At 34.0% G+C, this 25468-nt stretch overlaps 1 pseudogene; it reads left to right on the forward strand.

The window, feature by feature from the left end:
* Nucleotides 1-20634: 20634 nt before the first annotated feature.
* Nucleotides 20635-21322, forward strand: LOC114025412 (annotated as a pseudogene).
* Nucleotides 21323-25468: the final 4146 nt, after the last annotated feature.

The following is a 25468-nucleotide window of genomic DNA, read 5'->3' on the forward strand; positions in this document are numbered from 1 at the left end:
TTTAGGGTGGTCTGCACTATTCTAAGTATCTAATATTGAAACTGATTCTTTTCATCAGTTGTGAGGTGTTGGCCTTATGCCATTGTGTACAGACTTGTCCCATACTAGATATTTTAATTGGAGAAAATGGTTCTATACACTGTTGCTCAGCCCACAGATACCACAGATCACAAAATATTGAAAGGTGCATCAACCAACCAGGAAAAAGGAAGAACTATAAGATTCTCCATTCATTGAACACTTGACTTTTGCTTCCCTGAGGGAAATTTTAAACTTTTTTGTTCCCTTCCACTAACTGCCATTTCACTGACTTCATCTCTCATTACTTCAAAACAAAGACTATCCAACCCACTCAAGCAAATCTGCATTTTCTCTTCTCTGTGAATTTGAATATCCTCCTGGGATACTCCTCTCTTTTTATCTTCTTATCTTCCTTCATAACCCCAGTCTAAAGTTACCTCCTTCAGCAAGGATTTTCTGAATAAACTTAAGTAGATTTAATCACTGCTTTACCCAGGATCTTACCAGAATTTACGTGGTTATATTCTTTATTATTATAGGGCAGTTCAAAGCTTCTTGATGGCTATATATGCACACCAAAGGAAGAAATACAGAAAGAACAATTGATGTTAAGGGTAATACTTTCAAGCAATTTCACCTATGGGACATAACTTTTCTAGAATTCTATTAACCTCCTTAACTTCTTTCTTGTTTATTTTGGGTTAGATTTATCTAGTTCGGAGAGGGGGAGGTTGAGGTACCCCACTAGTATAGTTTTGCTGTCTATTTCTTCCTGTAACTCCCTGAACTTCTCCTCTAAGAATTTGGATGCTATACTACTTGGTGCATATATGTTTAGTAATTATATTATTTCATCATCTATAGTGCCTTTTAGCAACATGTAGTTTCCTCCCTTATCTTTTTTTAATAAGATCTATTTTTGTTTTTGCTTTGTCTGAGATCAGGATTGCTACACCTGCTTTTTTTTTCTTCAGATGAAGCATAATACATTCTACTCCAGTCTTTTACCCTGTGCTTATCCCTCTGTTTCAAATGTGTTTCCTATAAACAACATACTGTAAGATTATCATTTTTGATCCATTCTTCTGTCTACTTACATTTTATCAGAGAGTTCATTTCATTCACATTCACAGTTATGATTACTCTCTGTGTCTTTCTCTCCATCCTATTCCCTCCCCCCCAGTTTATGCTTTTCTTTCTCCTTTCTTCTTTTCCCTCATCACTAGTGTTTTGCTTTTGACCACCATCTCCCTTGGTCTGCCCTCCCTTTTATTAGGACCCTCCCTATTCTTCCCCTTTACCCTTACTACTCCTTCTCTCCCTTCTATTCCCCCTCCTTTTTCTTTCCCCTTTTCCCTCCTACTGCCTATAGGGCAAGTTATATTTCTATACCTAACTGATTATATTATTCCCCCCTTGAACCAAATCTCACTAGAGAAAGGTTCAAACAATGCTCATCTCCCTCCCTCGTTTCCCTCTATTGTAATAGGTTTTTTGTGGCTTTTCCTATAATGTAATTTACCCTTGTCTGCCTCCTTTTTTTTCTTCCAGTACAATTCTTTAATTAGATCCACTTAATCCACTTACTTAGATCCATTTAACCCACTTAATTAAATTTTTTTAATCATTACATCAAAGTCATTTTCTACCCACCCCTTCTATATATGTATACCCACTTTTAGATGGTGTAATAACAACACAGTTCTCAAGAATTACAAGTGTCATCTTCCATTGTAGGATGTAAACAGTTTGCCCTTATTAATAACATGTTGTTTTTTCCTATCCTGTTTATCTTTTTTATGTCTCTCTTGAGTCTTGTATTTGAAGATCAAATTTTTCTGTTGAGCTCTGGTCTTTTCATCAAGAAGGTTTGGAAGTCCCTTATTTCATTGACTATCCATCTTTTGCTGGGAAGTTGTTCCGTGGTTGTAATTGAGGCACTGGGAGACTTGGCTGCAGTAGAACACTGTGGCATGTGGTGCTTTTCCAAGCTGGTTTTCACCGGTTCCCCTGCCCCTACTGAGGCACTCAGGGAACCTTGAGTTGATGCTCCTCCACCATCCTCCACCATCCTGTGGTTCAGGATCTCCCCTTGGTATGCTGAGGTAGGACTTTCTGCTAGCTTGCTGGGACACCTCCCCCAGAGCTAGAGGAGCCTTTCCTGCTAATCTCCCAAACTTTTGGGGTTACAAGACTGCTGCACCCTGTCTTTCTGATGATTCAGCTTTTACAGGATTTTTTCTAGGGCAATATTTTCTGGGCTTCAGAGGTCAATAAGGGAGGGTGAGAGCAACTTACTTCTCACTTTGCCATCTTGGCTCCCAGAAGCAGAACCTGTATTTTATTTTAAAATGTTAAAACCATTCCTAGCTCTTTGTCTGGACAAAAAAAGGCTGCAGAACAGAAATTTAGTCCTCAGGCCAGAGTTTCTCCATCCCTGATCAAAGGGCAGGAAACTCTAGATGATGCACTGGTCTCTAAGCTACTAAGTTGCCTAGAGTACGTCTTTCTTCCCTCAATTGTGTGTCAAACTCTCTCAAAATGAACTATCCAATTGACGGATAGAGACATGAAGAGCTAGGATCTTTCTAAACCCTGGACCTTCCCCCCCCCCAATAGCTCTGATCTCTTCTTACCTGTCTCCAGAGCTTATATATTTAAAGTCTTACAAGATTATGAGTAATTTTGCTTTACTTTACCATCTTATCCTTTATAACTATATCAACTAAGATAAAAAAAATCTCAGCTCCAACATCACTCTCTGTTACTGCTTACATTGGGAATAAATTGAGGAAGTATTTTAGAAAGGAGGTCCCGGATGGCTGTGAAAATGTGTGGAATGAAGTTCAAGTGTCTGTGAAATGAAGGGATTTAATGATTGAGATGGAAAGTTTGTGTAGAAGTATGTTACTATACTTTTATGTTTTTGTCTATCTGTGTCTGTCTGTTTTTGTGTTTGTTAGAGGTGTAGATCCCCTGAGAATTAGAAGCTGTGTTTTCACATTCAATGCTTAGAACCTTGAGATGTATTCTGAATGAATGAATTGAATTGAATCAAGTAATGGATATCTAGGAAGAGTGGATTAAAGGACAAAGCAGAGTTAGGTATCATCTACCTATAAAGCTGTCCAGAAAGGTTGTATGGTTCTGGGATCTGCATGGACCATGGATATTTGGTTAGCTTTGGCAGATATGAAATATCCAATTAATTGAATTCTGAGCCTCTCCTTGGGAAAAGAGTGTTTTCATAGGTATATCAACAGACCCATAGATAGAATGAATGAGTGAAAATGAGTGTCTATCAGAAGGAATTAACCACCCCTCCACCTTTTTTTAAAGCTATTATTAAATTGGTGGAGGATAGGGTACATAAACTATGCTCAAGGGTCAAATCCAGTCATCAGCTTGCTTTTGGGTGGCCCCTGGATCTTTGAATAATTATTACATTAAAATACATAAATGTGTGTATATATATATATATATGTGTGTTTATATATGTGTATGTGTGAATATATATGCATGTGAATATATATGTGTGTATATATATATCTTTATATATATGTGTTTGTAGAGAGAGAGAGCTTTGAATAATTATTACATATATATAAACATTCTTAGCTCAAAGGCCAAAGGAAAACAAGAAACATCTGGATTATAGTTTGCCAGTCCCCAGGACAGGAACTCCTTCTAGTAATGAAGATCAGTACAACACTTTCTTTGCGACTTACTATAGAGAGATTTAAGCAGCACCACACTGTCAATTTTTATCAGAATCTGAACCCAGGTCTTTCTCTGAAGCTATCTGCTATGCTAATTTGCTTCCTGGACAAACTCTGAAACAAAGCAAAGAGCTGGCATTTGATTTGAAATGTACTAAAAATCACAATTTCTCCCAAATATCTCTCCCATTAGTCTCTCACAATGTTTGTAATCTCTTCCATCAAAATCCCCCTCTACCCTGCCTTTCAGGCAAATTCATTGCCTGGAAAACAATAATGATAAAATGCAAATATATTAACACAATAATTTACTAGCATCCATTTTTCAACTAATTATAACATTATTATCAGTTTGTGCATTAGATTAGCTACCTGGTATATTAGTAGTTGATGGGACCCTGAGGAATGGAACATAGGGAATTTTGATGGGATTTGAGAGGAGCAAAAGATTTGGAGTAAACAAAATGATCTGAGAAGCTAGACATGATTGCAGCTATGCTGGGACAGTTTCTGTAGCCAGAAGCTTTTAGAGGAAAAGTATTTCAAAAAATTAAGCTTGGGATAGGGGTATATTCAAAATAATTTTCACTTCTCACTTTTTTATTTCCTTGAGACAGTCCTAAATTTCTCCTTTTTTTTTTCATCTAGTCATTAAGCATAGGCTAATAGCTGTAGACTACTAGATTAAATTATACTAAAATATAGAACTCTAATAATTAAACTTAAAGCATACTTTCTGCTCCTGAGAATTAAGTGCTTTGTGTGATACTAGTAGCATCTCAGTGTCTCAGTATCTCAGTGGCTCTATGTTAGTCACCCATCAGTAGTAGTCACATCTTGGATCACCTTTTCAAACTGTTCTACTTCTAATATTTCACTCTGAAATCATTTTCCATGATCTGCATATCCTCTATCTGTTCTTTGCTGTCATGGTGACCTCCAATAATATTGCTCCTCTATATCTTCCTTGTCCATTAAATCCCAGTTTTTTTTTTTTTGTTTTGTTTTGCTTTGTTTTTGTTTTCTCTCTGCTTGCCTTTTTATCCAACTGGAACTCCCATGGTTAGCCATTTTAAGTATTAATAACATCTTAGAATCCCTCTATATATGGCTACCTCCCTTATTGTCCTTGCCAATCTTCAACCCTGGGTTACTGCTATCATTTGCTCTACTCATTTACTGCTTTTAAACTTTTTAGAATTTTTTATTATAGTTAAGTACATATAAAGTACACACAGTTAAGGATGCAAACTATTACTATTGTTAAGAATAGATTCAAATTGTACAGCATTTTAGGTGTATAAGTCATATCCATGTCTTATATCATTTGGTCTTTATAAGAACACTATGAAGTAGGGAGTAGAAGTATATTTGTTCAAGTGTTCTGGACTTGGGGTTCTACAAATATAAGCAATCCTGATATGGAACTTCTAAATCCCTCCCATTTAGAAGCAGATAGGCAATTCCTTTATAACTTAAATCCCTAGTTATTTGCCTGAGGTGCTGAACAGTTACATGATTTGCCTAGGTCACACTTTTTATGGGTCAATGACAGGCCTTCTTGACTCCAAGGCCCATCTGAATAATCTACATTCTACTGCAGGAATTATACTTATTTTTAGAGATAAAGGGTTTCAGAAGATAGAATAATTGCTAATAATTATATAGTCATTAAATATTCAAGCCAGGATTTGAGCTCAAGGCTTGAATATCAAGTCCATTTCCCCACTCCCTCCCAATATTATGTATTGCTTCTTGCATATTCAGTTGTTTTCTTCCTACTATGTTTCCCTTCTGCCTTTAAGAAACATGACTCTTCTCAGCCTTCATCCTTCTTAGACATTGTGCATGATGATTACTCTCTCCTCTTATGGATTCTTTGATATTTTACTTTTTTCTTTATTATTTTTAGTTACATATTTTCTTCATTGGCTTCCCTTCTTTCTCCAAACTCCTAAGTGTTGTCTTTCCTTAAAACTTTCTTTGATCATATTCATTTCTTTCTCTAAACATTTTTTCCCATCCCTAGTCTCTTTCCTGAACATTTCCAAATACTTATCTGAATGTCTACCAGTACTTCAAACTTAACATTTTTTTACTTAATAGTATTTTATTTTTTTCCAATTACATGTAAAGATAGTTTTCAACATTGACTTTTGTAAGATTTGAATTCCAAATTTTTTTTCTCCTTCCCTTTCCTCCCTGATAGCAAATAATCTGATATAGGCTATATATGTACAATCATATTAAACGTATTTCCACATTAGTCATGTTGTGAAAGAAGAATCAAAACAAAAGTGAAAAAACATGAGAAAGAAAAAACCACAAAAAGAGGAAATAATATGCATTCAGACTCCCTAGTTTTTTCTCTGAATGTAGTTAGCATTTTCCATTATGAGTCTTTTGGAATTGTCTTAGATCATTGTATTACTGAGAAAAGCTAAGTTTATCAAAGTTGATCATCTCACAATGTGGCTTTTACTGTGTACAATGTTCTCCTAATTCTGCTTACTTCACTCAACGTCAATTCATGTAAATTTTTCCAGCAAACTCAACATTTTTCTTTCTTTTTTTTTAAGGTTTCAGTATTTTATTGAAAGGAAGCAATAAATAATACTGATAAAAATAGTCCAAAGTAGGCTGTATATACTTTGTTACATAATCAGAAAGTTCACAAAAGATTAATAGAAAAACAATAGTAACAATGAGTTATACAAGTACATTAAAAGCAGTACCAAATAGGAAAAAGACTTTATATATATGTGTGTGTGTGTGTATCTACATACATATGTATATATTTATATCTGATTTATCTATGTGCATGCTCACACACACATACACACACATAGTTACATAATAAATAATGCACCATGATCTACACCAGTTTCTCTTTGTCTTTTTAATGTGCCATTTTAAAAAGTAAAACATACATTCTCTACAATTTGAAAAGTAATGACTATACCATTAAAATCTCAAAACCACATACAGATTTAGACTTTAAACAAACTGACCAACAAATGCTGAAAGACCACTGACTAGTACAGTAAGTCTGGACTGAAGGTGGTGCTGCAGCTCTTGGCCGGGGTAAGTCTTGAGATTGTGCACGTTATGATTGGTCCTGGAAGAAATTGCATCATATTCTCTCAACCAACGGCATTTGGAGGAAAGCACTCCTTTGTGTGGGGTGGGGAGTGGGGGTGGGTGGCAACCAGGACCTAGACTCCTCCCCAAGTCCATCTTTCCTGGCTGAGAGAATTATTTGTTCATGACTTATACACAGTCATTGAAGACAAGTTATACAAGGATGGGAGACTTAGTTCCAAAGGCATCCTGAGCTAGTTTTTTTTTTTTTTCCTAGAACGCCTCCATAGTGTTCTAAATTCTCAATTTGAATTTTAGTAGAGAAGATTTTATATAAAATATAAAATTTAAAATCAGGCCATGCTACAGAATTATAATTTTCTTTTCAGAAAAAGATAAACTGTGATCAATAATTAAATTACACACTGTAACTGCTTGCAATGAAAAGTTTGATTGTTTCAAAATGGTTGAGGTGGCTTGCTTTTTGAAACATTAGCTTGCAAATGCTATTGATGATGCCTACTCTTTGGTAATAGGGCACTTTTTACAAGTGTAGTAAAATCCTCATTTCTGTCAGATTTATTATTTTAAAAAATTAAACAATGGAAATTACAATAACTGCATAATTTACAAAAAAACCCACTTACAAGCATTACAGTACATTCAGTTGACTAACAAATTAAGTATTCTTAAGAATCTCATGAATTGATTGGAAAAGATATTTATAATCTGGATACACATGAAAAAGTAAGTAACTGTATAAATGAAGTCTCATAAGTTTACATAAGAAACATTTAGTTCTAAAATGTTTTCTCTATGGTATTCATGAATTTTTTTACTAATTAAAAACTATGTAATAAAATATCTCATTGTTCATATAACAAGTATTAACAGGTTAAAGATCCATTCAGTTCCAAAATGTGGTCTTAGCTAAGATCAGAATGATGCATAATCATCTTAGAAGTAGTGTGGGGAAACAACAGAAGGTTTTAGCAAGAATAAGTCCTTACAGTCTGTTGCAGAATCCAACCTCTGACTACCTGACATGCTGCTGTCTATTTGCATTTTCTTTGACTACATAGAGGGTGAAGACATAAATGAGGAAACTCAATGTTTTTCAAACAAAATTCCATATGTCCTTTCCTCCTGCCAATCACCCAACTCTAGATACATGGAGTCAGAAAGAACTGAGTTGTAATCTAGTGTCAGATACTATCTACCTGTGTGATTTTTTTTTAGGCAATTGGGGTTAAGTGACTTGCCCAGGTGTCACACAGCTAGTAAGTGTCAAGTGTTTGGTCTGAGACTGGATTTGAACTCAGATCCTCCTGACTTCAGATGCTGTATCCACTGTACCACCTAGCTACCCCTACTTGTGTGATCTTGAACAGTCACTTAAACTGCTCTCTGTCTCAGTTTCCTCATCTGTAAAACGGGGCCATTAATAGTACCTATCTTACAAGGTTGTTGTATCAAATAAGAACCTGTTTGTAATGTACTTGTAGATCTTAAAGTTCTATAGAAGTACTAGCTATCATTCTTTACGTCCTTATTTATCTCTTTGACAGCACAATTTTTGAGAATCCTGTTTTGAGAAAACATGAAATTCATTTGTAGCTCCTCTTTCTTACTGATGCCTCTCATAAACAATCAGTTCTTTGAATGTTGATAATTTTACCTCTTCAGTGTATTTATTTAACAAGTATCCTCTCCTCTCCTTTCTATTTCTCTTACTTTGATACTAATTCAACATTTATTATCTGTCCCCTGGCTTATTCTTTTATTCTCCATAATCTACCTATCTTTGTTTTCTTTTTTCACCAGTTGGTCCTACTCACATGTTACAGATCAATCTTTTTCATTCACAGTTCAATTCTGTCACTTTTTTCTTTAAAAACCTTTTCTCATTGTCTCCTAAAGAAGATTAAAATGCTTTAGTTTTTTTTTTCTACTTCCCATAATTTATGCTCTAATTTATACTGGACTACTTGCCATTTCCTAAACACATTCTATGTACTCTAGTATATCTGAATTATAACACACATTGAGAGTGCTAGTTTTTACATTTCTATTATGTTCTTACACACAAAAAACACACATCTTTGTTTGTAATTTGTAATTTTTCTTACCTCTTCCCATTCCTCAACCTCATTAATTTCAGTTAAAATGAACTCCCATGAAATGGCACTTAAAGTTTAGCAAAACTTTTTACTCAGAAGAACCTGGTGAAACAGGTACTATAAATATCATCACCCTTGTTTTACATATAAGAAAACTGGGAATTAGAGAGTTAGGTAATTTATGAACGATCATTTACCTGTTAAGTGCCTGAAGTAGGATTCAGAACAGTCTTCTCAGTATAAGTCTGATCCTATCCATTTTATAATGCTGTTGAAACATGGCACAGCTAGGTGGCACAGTGCATAGAACACTCAACCTAGAGTCAGGAAGATGAGTTTAAGTCTAACTTCAGAGACTTACTAGCTTTGTGACCTCAGCATTGGCCTCCCTCAGTTACTTTATCTGTTAATGAGGATAATAATAGTGCCTATCCCTCAGGCTTGTTGTGAAAATAAAAAGAGATAATACTTGTAAAATACCCTGGAAAACTTAAAGTACTAAGAAATGCCTATTATTATTATTATTATTATTTTATTGTTATTATCCTTTAAGACCTTTCAAAGGGAGATGTCTTTCTTGATATCTTTGCTGACTGCCCTAAAATAAAATTCTCTCTTTCCTTTTGGAAATTCAATAATCCTTCTTGTATATAAAACAAACTCCAACTCATATTTTTCTTTATTCACTAAAATCACACATATAAAAGTGCCCATATGCTAGATTGGTACTGAACTTATAAGAAAACTTCATATATCTACCAGAAAAAAATGCCTTGTAGTTTAGAAAATGTGGTAAATACTTTGTACTGATCCAGTTGTGGTTCTTTGTTAGAATTTTTTTAGATCGTTTTATGTGTGCATGTCCTATCTAATGATGTAGAAATAAATTCTTTCATAATGGAATTCTATATTCCATGTATAACATATCTATCTACACATACACATGTGTAAATTATGTGTGTGTGTATGTGTATGTTTGTGTGTGTGTGTAATATCCTGACAATATTAATTAGGTCTATGTGTATCCTTTAACTTTAAGGATTGGTAATTTCCTCAGTGGTGGTTTTCTAGCTTTCAAAATAAATTGAAATCTTTCACACTTTAATGATTAATGATGATAACATTAACAATAACAATGATAAATAGCTAGCATTTATGTAGCTCTTTATGATTTGCAAAGGGCTTTTTATAAGTTATTTCATTTGGTTCTCACAACACCCATGTGAGATAGGTGCTATAATTATCTTAATTTTGCAGATAAGGAAACTGAGGCTGAGCGTTTAAATGACCTAGTCAGGGTCTCATGGGTAGTAAGTGTTTGATTTCTTTCTTGTATGATAGGACTTGAACTTATTTCTTCTAGACTCTAAATTAAGTTTGCTTTAGTACGTGGTCTTTATGGGTTAATGTGAGGAATAAGCAAAAAATCATCCCTTGATAGTCAGCTTCATTTCCTCCAAATTTAATAAGGTTGGTTCTTGGACTATAAACATACAGCCCATCTCTAGGCTTATACACAAAATATTATCAACTTAATAAGACTTATTGAAGCTTATGTTTCTCTCCAGTAGTCTTCAAGAGCCCAGAGTCACTTCTTTGTCATAGTGATACATCAGAGCAGGACTTTGGTGGGCAACTCTGTACAGAGTAGACACATAAATGATTGGTAGCTGGATTCACTTCATCTTGGAATAGGTCTTCAAACAAACAAACAAACAAAAACCCTCCATCTGCCCTTGTCTGATTCTACACATTTTCCCCCAATCAGCTCCAGTCCAATTGAAAGAAAATACTTTGCTCCAACAGTTTGATGTTATTTTATCTAATTATAGAAAAAGTTATCATTCTGCTTAACCAATTGCCAAAAAAAATAAGTTTATATGAGTACCTGAGCTTTAGATGTTTGGGAAAATTACAATTACAGATAATTGTAATGTGCATTTAATATATTTAAGGCTGAATCTTTTCTTTCTGCAAACTTCTACTTTAACTAAATGTGCTTTTTGGTAACCAAAGACATTGTTGAATGAACAAATTATCGTAAAGAATTAAGCAAATGTATGTGTGTGTGTGTGTGTGTGTGTGTGTGTGTGTGTGAGAGAGAGAGAGAGAGAGTGAGAGAGAGAGAGAATAGTAAAAAAAGAAAGAAAAGGAAATTAAAAAGAAAGAATGAAAGAAAGAAGGAAGGAAACTAAAAAGAAGAAAATGGAAAAAGAAAAAGGAAGGAATAAAAGGAAGAATGTAAAATACTATTCACTGAAATAATTTTCAGCAAAACCTCATAATTCTATTCAACAACATAATAAGCATGTAATGACAGATGGCATCTGATGTGTCACCAAGACACAGTTGAATATATTAGTATGATTTGAAATCTTTTTGTTTAGGGGGAATGACTGTTGGGTATTGAGCATTTCTGTTAATAATTTCACCATTATTTTTTCATTACTATTATACACCTCCCCCTATCAAAAACACACCAATATATACGTTATTTATTACATGTTTTCTAGCAAAAATGACAAGAGAAGAGTAGATGTATTGTGTAAGCCCATATAATATATCACCATCCTTTACCAGATTTTTAAAGGACTAAAAAAAGATGTAAAATAATAGAATTTGAATACTTGTTTAAAAATAAAAAGTGCCTGCATATTTCAATTATAACACAAAATTAGGTAGTTTATGCTATCTAGCTGTTTTCTTACATGGACAGTTGAACTTTTAAAATGTAGCTTTTTTTTAACACACTACCCAGCCACATAATTTGGATGACTATCATATTGATCTAACGTATGGTAATTTGCATTATTTAGAGAATATCTGATTTAACTGTCTTTGACATTCGACATCTCTAACTCACCAAATTCTCTCCATTAAGAAAAGCTCCCATACTTTTATGCCTATAAGAATCTAGCTAGATGTGTGCCTGTGTGATTTTTAGATATCTTTCTTTTAATAAAATTACATTTCTGAAAAGTCTTTGAGTTCATGAAATACATTCTACCTTATTTTTTAAAAATTCTGTTTTCATGCATCAGAGCATGTGTGGCACATATTTGTTATTTAGTATTTTCATGTTTATCACATCAAATCTCACATAAACCAAGTGAATTAACAAAAAGAAGATAAATTCATTGAAATATAAAATGAATCATAATTAAGTCAGTATTGGACTATTCTTTTTACATCATATGTTAGATATAATATATCTATTAATTCACCTCTCAGAATATTAAGCAAAAGCATTATGACTTTGATCAACTCCTCATTATAGATTAATTAAAGTCTGCAAGGATTTATACATCAAGATTTGTTTATGCTATAAACATTTATGGAAATAAGTTACTATGCATATTATTAATAGAGACAAATTATTGTTTTATAGCAGTTTTTATATTAATAGCTGTGAATAAACACTTGTTTATCAAGTATTTTAAACAATATATATGGTGATGCCATAGCAATGAGACATGTCTTATATACGATTAAAAAGTGTTTTACTCCTTAAACAACCAAATTAATGTTTCTAAATAGTCCACAAAGGTTATTTACAAATACAGAGCAAAGGACTGAACTCAAACTACCTGATCCCTTAAAGAAGGTCATATGGCAGGCATCAAAATCTATAAAATAAAATTTAAAAAATAAAATAATATTATGATAAACAGCAAGAATAACTTCTGCTAAAAGTATTTATCCAGTACATTATAGCCTTTAATGTGAAAACATACAAGTTTTCATTTTATTTTTGTTTTTTTTTTCATTTTTTTTCTTTTAAGTGAGATAAATGGACTCTAAGTGGACCTCTATGCTACCTAGCTTGTCAGTTAAAGAGAAAAAAATGTAAAACATCTATCCAATTATTTCAGTTAATATACAAACATTAGATATTCAGATTTCTAATTAAGAGACAATATGCCCTGTCAGACATCTGCATGGGTTATTGAACATTGTCTAGATTGTTCCATAATTATCCCAACTAAATAGTTCTAAAAAAATGTAAGCAATGTGCATGTGTTGGGGCAACAACATTGCTTATCATATGAGAAAGCATAGCACACAGGGCATGCTCTGGCTTCATGTATTCAATATGCAGGTTTTTATTGGAACATGGATTAATTGATCTTGGAGCAAAGATCAACACCTTGTTACTTCTAGAGTTGTTTAAACATTTACTAAGGGCAAAAAAAGAATCACAATAATTCTAGCCAGAAATAGATTTACATTAGTTGTAGGATGTAAATACTGACTTACAATCCTTCCCTCTTTCCTTTCTAGATCTCTTACTAGTAATTTCTTGTGTTTAATTTCAGATACAAGCAGAGATGATTAAGTAGTATATATCAGACATCATGTAATTATATTCTGACATAATACGATTCATGTTTCATTTGAAATAATGCTGTTTGAGTTACAGAGTCATGAAAACTATGGTGTGTGTGTGGGGAGGGAGTTACTTTCAATAGTTTGGACAAAAAGAACAAGATTCTTTCTTCTTAGAGATCAAATTTGAATGAATTGAACTGAATATGTGAGCTCAAGATGATTCCATTGTTTATGCAATTGCTTTCAATAGCAGGATAGATTTCTGGGGAACAAACGGTATTTACCAAACTAGGATGCCTCTTAAATTTCAAATTCAAGGGGCACTTAATACTGTAAGAAGAATTTTAAATGACAATTTGATGGTTTCATGGAAGGGAAGTTGCTAAGCAAAACCTTAATGTCTATGTTAATATTATAAAGGTTCAAAAGGATAGATTGGGGAAATGAGTGTACACCTATTAATATTATAAAGTGATATAATTTAAGAGAATAATTTTAAGTATAATTCAGTATCTTAACTCTGAATTTAGTATAATAGCATGACTGAAAAAAATCACATCTTTGTACCCAGGTAATGTCAGACAATTTCCTAAAAGTCATCATCCTTAAATATAAGAGCAGATGATATAAGGATATTTGAGGGCTCTAATTTGAGCATATCTGCCAATTGATATAAACTAAATGCACTATCCCCTTTTACTGTTGTATCATGTTTATTTTATCATAAGTCCTTTTTCATTTTCAAATTATTTCTTATCTAATCTAAATTATACCTCTCTAATCTTTGTTATTTCTCATCATCCTAACCATGGAACATCAATGGTGAATCATTTTTATTTCATTCTTCCACCCTGCAATCATATTCAACTATACACCCACAGTCATATACACATATGTGTATATGTAGGCATATACATGTATATATTTATATACATACATGTTCATGCATGTATAGATATCTATATATAGATAAAACATATGTCTCTTTTCCATCAATTTGTACATATTTAATTGTTTACTTTCTACACACTTCTAAACTAATAGACAATGAACAATTTAAGACTAAAAGCTGGGGTACTAAATTTGGCAGCACTTTGGGAAACAGACAAAAATGACTTCAATCCTACTCTGTAAAGATGAATAAAGGAACAAATACTGTTTTATTTTATTTTCATTTTTCTCCTTTACCTTCCCTGTGAACAAAGCCAACTCATCCCCTTAAATCCCAAGAAGATTTGGTGGTTGCAGTATTAATGTGAGTTTGGAAAATTATTCCTAGAGTATCCTTCTGGTTAGAGGAACTGATGGGTAATAAAATAGAGGCACAGATTGTGGAAAAGAAGGTCATGTTTTGTAGTCCTCAGAAAATTATTGAAGCTCATATGCATTTTTCAACCGGTTATTTTTTAAAAATATTTTTACTTTTAGTTATAGTCATTATAAATTTCATTTTCTTGGCTCAAATTGCTTTCTTTTAATCTTTTTAGAATCCTTTTTAAAACATTGCATTCCAAACTTACTACTTCCAGCCCTCACCAACCCATTAAGAAGGCAAACAATATCATGTCGGTTATACACATGAAGTTATGAAAAACACATTTGCATATTAACCATTTTGGAAAAAAAAGGAATACATATAATGTGAAAAATGTATACTTCAATCTACTCAAAGTTCTTCAGTTCTCTTGTTGGAGGTAGGTAGCATTTTTCATCATGGATCTCTAGGAATTGTTTTGGATCATTGTATTGATTAAAGTAGTTAAGTTTTTCATAGATGATCCTCATTACAATATTGCTATTACTGTGGACAGTGTTCATCTGGTTCTGCTCGTGTCACTTTGAATCAGTTCATATGTTTTTTCCCAGTTTTTTTTTTCTGAAACCATCCTGCTCAGCATTTCTTATAACATTCAATAAGATTCAAAACATATTCATAATAGTCATGTTGTGAAAGAAAACACAGACCAAAAAAAGGATTCTGGGGCAACAGAACCCAAAAAAAGATGGAGTAAAACAATTTTCCAGCATAAGATAACTTAGAAGGATTTCAGGAAAGATGAGTCTTAATTGGATAAAAGGGGAGCATAGCCCAGTGCAGACAGTGCCTGGGTGAGCCAACAGGAGGATCCTAGTCACAGCACAGATCAGCAACTGAGGCCCCTCAGTCCTGGTTAAGCAGGCCATTAGTGAAAGCCTTCAAACTCAGCACAGAAGGCAAATTGTAAACCTCAGAACCCTGGTAGGCCAGGTGTGACCAGGCCAGACCAATCTCAGCACAGAGGTCAAGCCACAAGCACCTGAAGGACCATTGTAGAAAGCCAATGACCAGGTCCCTAGCCCCCAGCTTGGATAGTGCTCCCTGTGCCCTAGGAGGTAAACTTTAAAAGTCATGAAATAGACTGGAAAAATGAGTAAGAAGCAGAAGAAAGCCTTGACCATATAAATCTACCATGGCAAGAGGGAAGATCAAAACACGAACTTAGAAGAGGGCAACATTAAAATGCCTACTTATGAAGCCTCAAAGGAGAATGTGAATTGGTCTCAAGCCCAAAAAGTCTTCTTGGAAGAGCCTGAAAAGGATTTTAAAAATCAAGTAAGAGAAGTAGAAGAAAAATTGGGAAAAGAAATGAGTTATGAAGAAGAATTATGAAAAAAAAAACAGTAAGCAGCTTGGAAAAGGAAGCACAAGAATTAACTGAAGAAAACAACTCTTTGAAAAAATACAATTGACCAAATGCAAAAAAAAAAAAAATCCACTGAAGAAAACAACTCTTTTAAAAGTAGAATTGGCCAAATGGAAAAGGAGGTAGAAATTCTGAATGAAGAAAATAATTCCTTAAAAATTAGAATGGAGCAAGTGGAAGCTAATGACTATGAGACATTAAGAATCAGTCAAACAAAATCAAATGAATGAAAAAAATAGAAGAAAATGTAAAATACCTCATTGGAAAAACAACTGGGAAAATAGATCCTGGAGTAAAAATTGAAGAATTACTGCACTAACTGAAGGCCATGATCAGGAAAAGAGGCTGGAGGCAGCTAGGTGGCACAGTGGATAGAGAGCTGGCCCTGAAGTCAGGAGGACCTGAGTTCAAATCTGGCCTCAGACCAAACACTTGACACTTACAAGCTGTGTAGCTCTGGGCAAGTAAAAAAAAATTACCAAAAAAAAAAAAAAAAAAGAAGAGAGCCTGGACAGCATCTTTCAAGTAATTATCAAACACAACTGCCCTGATATCCTAAATGCAGAGGGTAAAATAGTCATTGAAAGAACTCACCAATCATCTGAATGAAATCCCAAAATGAAAACTCCAAGGAGTATTATAGCCAAAAATCCAGAATTATCAGGTCAAGCAGAAAATACTGCAAGTAACCAGAAAGAACCAATTCAACTATAAAGGAGCCGCAGTCAGGATTACACAGGACATAGCAGCTTCTACATTAATGTATCAGAGGGCTTGGAATGTGATATTCCAGAAGGCAAAGAGCTTGGATTACAACCAAGAATCAACTACCCGGTAAAATTGAGCATAAACTTTCAGGAGAAAAGATGGACATTCAATGAACTTGAACTAGGGGTCTTTCAAGCTTTCCTGATGACAAGACTGAAGCTGAACAGAAAATTTGTTCTTCAAAGGCAAGACTCAAAAAAAGCATAAGAAGATTAATGGTAAAGAAATAAAATCATGTTATTCTATAAGATGTAAACTGTTTTCCCTACATGGGAAGATGACACATGAAGAGTCACAAAAGACATATTACAGTAGAGAGACAGACGGCAGGATGTGAGCATTGTTTCAGCCTTATTCCCATCATATTTTGGCTCAAAGATGAAAAAGTCATACACACTCAACTGGGTTTAAGAGATGTGCCACAATTTCTTTTACAAACTCTCTTACTTGATGATAATGGAGCCATCACATTTACAGTCTATCATCACAATCCAGAATGCATTTCATGAAGAATTAGAAATGGAATTAAGTAAACTGGAATTAAATAAAGAAACAGGAAGTAAATAAATAATCACAAAGGCTTGTGATTCAGATGACAGTTTTCAGTAAATAAATTTAAAATATGAAAATATAATAGAATGGAAGAAATAGCATGATTTGAAAACATCACACCTTTTTATTACAATTTTAAGTGACTGAGAATTTATTGATAATCAATTATAAATGTGCCTAGATTTCCATCTTAACAAAACCTTTATGAGAATAATCTGCACATACATCATTGTTAGAGGTATGAGAAGGGAACAGATGGTTTTGAGAATGATATTCGTTTAACCACATAATTAAAGTCAAATAATTAACTGAAAAAAAAAACTAAGGAACACAAGATCCCACCTTCAATAATATGTGTTAATAATAATAATAATAATTTAAAAAACATTGTATTTGGTAGAGCAGAATACTTTAAAATCTCTTCTGCGATGAGGATTCTGCTAGGCATTGTCCTCCTCTAAACCTATTCAAGTGAACTTGTTAATCTAACCCTATTTCTACATCACCTTTATTTTTCTTTGCTTATTTGTTTTGAGGCTTTGTCATTATTTTGGCATGTTATCTAGGAGGCACAATGAGTAGAATGCTGAACTTGGAGAAGACTGAAGTTCACATACAGCCCTAGGCACTTACTGCCTATGTGATCCTGGGCTAATCACTTTTATGAATAAGGCAACATGATGCTATGGGAGTCATTCTGTATTAATAGTCAGTCCTACTCCTGCCATTACAATAAACACTCACTTCTCCTAAAGCCAGTGTGTTCTTCCTCTGAGTCTATGTATCATTTATTACCCTTATGTTGGCTATCTTTAGGGGCCATATAGCCACTGTTTGGATGGTATTAAGCTCTAGGAAGTACAAATTTTATTCAAAAATGTCATGCCCTAAATTATCTATCATCTCTCCATAAAAGAAACCTATTATGAGACTCCTTCTCTCTCTCCAACCCCTTTAGGAATTTGCTTAGATGGAATTTTTCCATTTTAAGTCTAAGGTGAGAACATGCTCCAATTTATTTCTACACCAGTTTCAACCATCTATTCATCTTACCCTACTTTGCCACAGGCCCCTATGCTTGTCTGTAAACTGAAGAAGTTATCATTCCTTTTCTGATCATATATAGACCAGGTGGGAGTTTATCTCCATTTCCTTTCTGTCTGTTGGTTCTTCTTTCCTACTCAAATGACTTCTCACTGTCTGTTCTTCCTACTCCTTCTTCCCACATAAAATACAATTTCACCCATCAGAGGGCATGCCTTTTGTTCTCTTCTCTATTAAGTTGGTTCATTCTTCTTTCCTCCTCCTGGTTCTTTGAGTTTTCCTTAAATCTTTATCTGCTTAAGTACCTTATACCTTGATGATCTTTCTTTTAACACTGAATAATTTTTCTTGGAGAAAAAGCAACAATAGTTTCATATTTCTCATCATAGACAGATATTAGAATTTGTTTCATTTGTCAATGTTATAGATAATCAGATTTATTTACCTTTAATTTCTCTTAAATATTTGCAAGTTTGAAGTGTTTATAACTTTTTTTAGGCAAGGAATTTATCTTTGTTGAAGTACTTATTATTTACATTGATCACTAGCCTCAGATTTAAAGGATATGTTCTTCTGGGATATGTCCTGATTACTTATTTGCTCTGAAGTATTACATAAAAAATATTCTCAATTTCTCTTAGCTGTGGAGTTACTCTACATTATTCAAATATTCTTTCTTTCATAATTGAAGACTTTTGTATTAACTGAAAATCTTATTTGACACTGAAGTTCTGAAATTTAACTATGGAATGTGTTGAAATTTCAAATTTGAGGTTCTTTTTTTGACAATTGGGGTTAAGTGACTTTCTCATGGTCACACAGGTAGTAAGTGTCAAGTGTTTGGTCTGAGGTTGGATTTGAACTCAGGTCCTCCTGACTTCAGAGCCAATGATCTATCCACTGCACCACCTAGTTGCCCAAATTTGAGGTTCTTTAAAAGTGTTCAGTGAGTCCTTCCTGTCCTCAAAATTTCTGGGCAGTCTTCTTTAGTCATTTCCTGCATTATGATATTCAGACATTTGAATTTATTATGCTTCTATCAATGACATTAACTTTTTTTAATCTAATCTTCAAGTTTAAGTGCTTTGATCATATGAAATTAATGTGTTATTTCAAAGCTGTGTGTTTTGCTTCTCTTAAGTCACTTTTTCCACACCTGTATTTTTGAGTAAGAATTCTGGCATTGTCTTTTTCAAATCAGTTGCTTAAGATCTATAGTCCACAGTAAAATTTAGAGCTCTTCACCATTGGACCCTATTATATCTTAGTTATTTCTTACATATTATTTCCTCTACCTACTTTCTGGCCTGGTCAAACTGTCCTTGTTGTCCTTCACATATAACATTTCATCATCTTATTCCTTTACATTGGCTAGGGGAGTGGCATGGTAAGATTTGTGTTTTAGGAAAATAATTTTGAGGGAAATGTGGAGAATGCATTAAAGAAGAGAGACATACACACATATATATGTGTATGTATGTATGTATGTGTGTATGTATGTATGTGTGTATGTATGTATTTACTCCAGACCTAATAGTGGCATTACTTTATCAAAGAGTATGGACAGTTTTATATCCCTTTGTGTTTAGTTCCAAAATGTTCTCCAGAATGGTTGGTTCAGTTAACAACTCCACCAACAATGCATTAGTGTTCCAATTTTCCCCATTCATCTCCAACATTTATCATTTTTCTTTTTTTGTCACATTAGCCAATTGAATAGGTGTGATGTGGGACCTCAGAGTTGTTTTAATTTACATTTCTCTAATCAATAGTGATTTAGAAAATTTTTATATAACTACAAATAGTTTAATTTATCCATCTGAAAACTGCCTGTTTATATCCTTTGACCATTTATCAATTGGGTAGTTGAAAGGGAATGAGTGAACCTTACTCTCATCACAATTGGCTCAAAGAAGGAATAACATACACATTCAATTGGGCATAGAAATCTTTCTTACCCTATAAAAAAATAGGGGAGAAGAGGAGTGTGATAGATGGGAGGGCAGACCGGGAGTCAGAAGCAAAACACTTTTGAGGAGGGACAAGATGAAAAGAAAGAGAGAATAGAATAAATGGGCAGCAGGATAGGATTGAGGGGAATATAGTTAGTCTTTCACAACATGATTATTATGGGATTATTTTGCATGACTACACATGTACAACCTATATTGAATTGCTAGCCTTCTCAATGAGGAGGGGATAGGGAAAGAAGAAGGGAGAGAATTTGGAGCTCAAAGTTTTAAAAATGAATGTTAAAATTGTTTTTACTTCTTTCTGTCTCTCACTTTGGCCTCTTCCAGTCGGTGAAGAGCCTGTTAGTGCAGGCTGCAGTGTAAAGATGGCTAAGTCTAAGAACCATACCACCCATAACCAATCACGAAAATGGCACAGAAATGGCATCAAGAAACCTAGGTCACAGAGATACGAGTCTCTGAATGGGGTTGAGTCCAAGTTTCTGAGAAACATGTGCTTTGCCAAGAAACACAACAAGAAGGGGCTGAAGAAGATGTAGGCCAACAACGTCAAAGACATCCAAGCATGAGCAGAGGCCATCAAGGCCCTGAGCACCAAGGCATCCAAGGCCAAGCTCCTCAGGCCCAAGATTCCCGTGACCAGTGCCCAGCATGCTGGCCTTAAGATGGCCACCAAGCATCCATGCCCTAGAGTCGGCATCAAATGACCAGGGTCCAGGATCACTAAGCCTGACTCTAGGGTTGCCAGAACCACTGAACCCAAGGCTGCCAAGCCCACTGATACCAAGGCTGCCAAGTCTGCCACCAAGGTCAATAAGTCTGATCCTAAGGCTACTAAATCTGGCCCCAAACCCAGCAAATCTGATGCCAAGGTCACCAAGTCTGATTCCAAGGCTGCCAAGTCCGATCCCAAGGCAGCCAAGTCTGATTCTAAGGCCACAAAGCCTAGTGATTCCAAGGCTGCTGAGCCTGCTGAGTCCAAACCCAAAGATGCTGGGGCTAAAGCTGCTATTCCCAAGCCTTCAAAATAGATGCTTCAGGACAGAAGGACTTGTTTAAACCTTAAACTACCTATTTTTCCCAGTCAGGGTATGGTTATTCTATTCACTATTTTGTACAAATAAAGAAAATGGTGAGTCATGAGGAAAAAAATTGTTTTTACATGTAACTGGGAAAAATAAAATACTAAATAAAAAAAGAAAAAAAGAAGTAATGAGCAGGAGCATTTTAGAAAAAGCTGGGAAAGACTTACATGAACTGATTCTGAGTAAAGTGGGCAGAAACAGGAGAACATTGTACACAGTAACTGCAACACTGGGAGATGATCAGCTTTGACAGACTTAGCTGTCTTCAGCAATACAAGGATGTGAGACAATTCCAAAGGATCCATGATGGAAAATGCTATTCACATCCAGAAAAAGAACAGTGGAATCTAAATGCAGATCGAAGTATACTACTTTCCCTCTTTTTTATTTCTCATGATTTTTACATTTTGTTCTAATTCTTTTTTCACAACATGACTTATGTGGAAATATGTTTAATATGATTGTATATGTATAGCCTATATCAGATTGCTTGCCCTCTTAGGGAGGGGTAGTGTGGATGGAGGGAAAGAGAAAAAAATTGGAACTCAAAATCTTACAAATGTGAATGTTGAAAACTATCTTTACATGTAATTGAAAAAATATTGAGTGCAAAAATTTAATTCTGCTTAAGTGTGTCAATTAAAAGAGGTGCTATTTTCCTTCAGCATTGATTTAAGTTGATGATACGATTTTTGGAAGACCCTGGAGTACACTCAGGTATATTCTCTGTTCTCTATAACACCATATATTTCAAATAAAGGAGGTTCTGTCTTGACTGCACAAGATCATCCTAATGTATTATGTATCCTATGCTTAGCTATAAACTTAATATAGTTGAGCCAAATTCATTTTGGTGACACAAGTCCCTTCCCTATCCACTTATACCTGAGGTTAGGGACATTGAAGGAGTGTGGTTCCATCTCAGTTTCCAAATCTTGCATTGGTCCTAAGATCTTGTGCTGAAATCTCAAAAGACCAGAAAACAATCACAAAAACAGAACAAAGCCAAATATATTCAAGTAAAGAGATTATGATCATTTTTTGTCCATTTATAGGGGAACTGGTGTTACTCAGAAGGTTATGAAGTAGTTTGTTATCTCATTGGTTAAGTTCTCTCCCTCTGGATATCTTCTAGAGATGTTTAGGGAAAACTGTAACTCCCTAGGAAGTCATTCTCAGGACCCACACACTTGCTGCTTCTAAGAATTCTTGGAAATATTCTGGGGAAAGTATTTCCATGTCTTTGCTTACATATACAGTCCCTGTATTTTAAATATATAAAGCAATTTGTTACTCTAATAAAAAAAAATCTGTGCCTTCTTCCATTATTCATTTATTCATTCAAAATATATCTATTTAAACTTTTTGTGTATAGATCCTATGATAGAAATTGGAAGAGAGGTAAAGTACTTTTCTTTGAGAATGATTCATTAACACAAGAATTATTAATCTACCTTGTTTTTGCAAGCTCCAAGATCTTTCCTTCAGTATATTCTCTAATGACACAACAGCATGGTGTTTTTCCATCTTGTAGATTCAGAATTTGGGGGAAAAGCTCTTTAAATTTTGACACCCCTTATTTCACCTTTATAAAGGCAGGAAAAAAGGATCTTGGACAAATCATAATTCCTACTATCAATTAAAGGCATGAGAAGAGGAAGAGTAAACCAGGACCACATGAATGTTTCTTCAATAAATATTTGTGCAGAATAGAATATAATTAGGGAACTTGTGCTTGGATCAAGAACCATTCTTAGGTCTGAAATTTTTAGGGAAAGAATAATAAACTCAAAATGCAGAGCTTGGCCCTCATTAGTCTAATTGAAATGATGAGTAACTTCCTACAAAGTACGCTCTGTGATGGATTCAGACCAATGAGGTGAGGAATTTTGAGCTAGTTGAGTTACTGAATGAATTGCTGAGAGCCCATACTTATGATTCATGATATGGGAATGACTTGAATTGAATCATTTCAATGGATAGAAAATGGAAGAATGTCACTTCTGACCCATCCTTTAAAACCAGTATCTCAAAGTCAAACAAAAGCAGAATTAAAATGATTTCATGATTTAGGTGAAAAGGGTTCTTTGGATAACAGAATAATGGTGGTAGGGGTTACCAAACTCTTTTTGAGACTTTGGTGAAAGAAAATTCAAGAATCTCAGAGCTGGATGAAATCAAAGATACCATAGCATTCAACTCCTTAACCAAAACATGAAAAATTCTCTTCAAGTTGTGATGCTGTCATTTGAAGACTTCTGCTATTAAGAAATCTACTGCCATTGAATTATGACCATTCCATTATTGAGCACTTCTGCTAGTTAGGAACAATTTCTTTACATTGAGCCAAAATATACTTTCACACAATTTTCCATGTCCATAAGTATCCTCTTTGAGGCCAAATTAAATAATATAATCTCTCTTCCCCATGATGCTATTTCCAATATCTGAGAGAATAGATATCTGGCTTTTTAATTGGCATATGAAATGCTTCACAACACAAATCTCTTTGCTAAAAAAACCCCAAATGGGGTAACAATGAGTCAGACACAACTGAAATGACTGAACAACAACAACACCAAATATTAGGGCAACTAAGTTGCACAGTGGATAAAGTGCTAGACCTGGAATAAGAAAGACTTATCTTCCTGATTTCAAATCTGGCCTCAGACATTACTAGTCATGTGACCTTGGGCAGGTCATGAAATCCTGTTTGCTTCAGTATCCTCATCTGTAAAATGAGCTAGAGAAGGAAATGGCAAACCATTCCAGTATCTTTGCCAAGAAAATAATCCTAGAAAAACACTATTTCATGAAGTAAAGGGAAACAAATATTCAAAAGATACCCATTGTTAATGGTTGTAATGTGCCATTATAATAAAAATGATCACACAAATTAAATTAGCTTGTAGATTTAGTTTTCTATTTAAATGGTTGTTTTATAGAATTAAGCAAATTCAAGCCTTCAATAAGCATTCATGAAATGTCTACTATAGTAAATGTCAAACAGTGTGAAAAGTACTGGGGATATCAAGACAAAATGAAACAGTCCCCACTTTCAAAAAGCTTACATTCTAGGGGAGAAACAAAATATAGATATACAGATATTTACAAACTATATATAGAATAATTACAAAGTAATTTTTGAAGGATATATCAGAAGCTGGTGATGAAGCTCAGCTTTACAGGAAATTGAGGCAAAATGATAAAAATCATTTAGGAGAACAAAAAGACTAGAATCTTAAGGAAAACAATGAAAAATGTAAGAATGAAAGGAGTGTAGTATTAGCAGATCAAAATATATAATATACATATAATATATCAAAATATATTATATATATATATATAAAATAACTTTCAGAATCAGCTGGTGTTGGTTTAAAAATAGAAAAGTTTATTAATGGAACAGATAGGCAAGTAAAACTCAGAAGGAAGCACAAAAAATTACACAGTATTCAATATACCCTATACAAGAATTCATGAACCATTTTAAAAACTTAAAAAACAGAAAATCAGAAATGAGATTGAGAGTAATAACTTATTCAACATCTCACAGAGAATTCCAAATGTATAAGTGAATAAAAAGAGTTCACTTGACTTTTAAAGAAACAGAGGTGAATGAAAGAAGGAATCTTTTACAATGATGATTAAAGGGAGAATTCTTAACCAAACAAAAACATCAAAGTGATCTTAAAAGATACAATAGAAAATTGTCATTGTATATTTTTTTAAGTTTGTGCAAAAAAAGTCTATATAGATTAAGAAGAGAAGTTAACAATTGGAAATGACCTCTATCAGAGATAAAGATATGTAAGCAATTGATATAACTAAAGATGACCAAGAGTCATTCTTCAGTAGATAAGAAATCATCAGATATGAACAGGTTGTTTTCAAAAGAAGGAATCCAAATCATCAAAAACCAAAAGAAAGAATATTTCAAATCACTAATAGAAAGGAAGATTTAAAATGAACTGGAGAAGGAAGGGCAAATTACTCCATTATCTTTGCCAAGAAAACCCCAAATGGGATCACAGAGAGTCAGACACAATTGAAAAATGACTGAAGAACAACACACTATCTAATAAAGTAAAG

The sequence above is a fragment of the Vombatus ursinus genome, unplaced genomic scaffold, assembly GCF_900497805.2.
Source record: "Vombatus ursinus unplaced genomic scaffold, bare-nosed wombat genome assembly UNPS02014830.1, whole genome shotgun sequence".
In the NCBI taxonomy this organism is placed as follows: Eukaryota; Metazoa; Chordata; class Mammalia; order Diprotodontia; family Vombatidae; genus Vombatus; species Vombatus ursinus.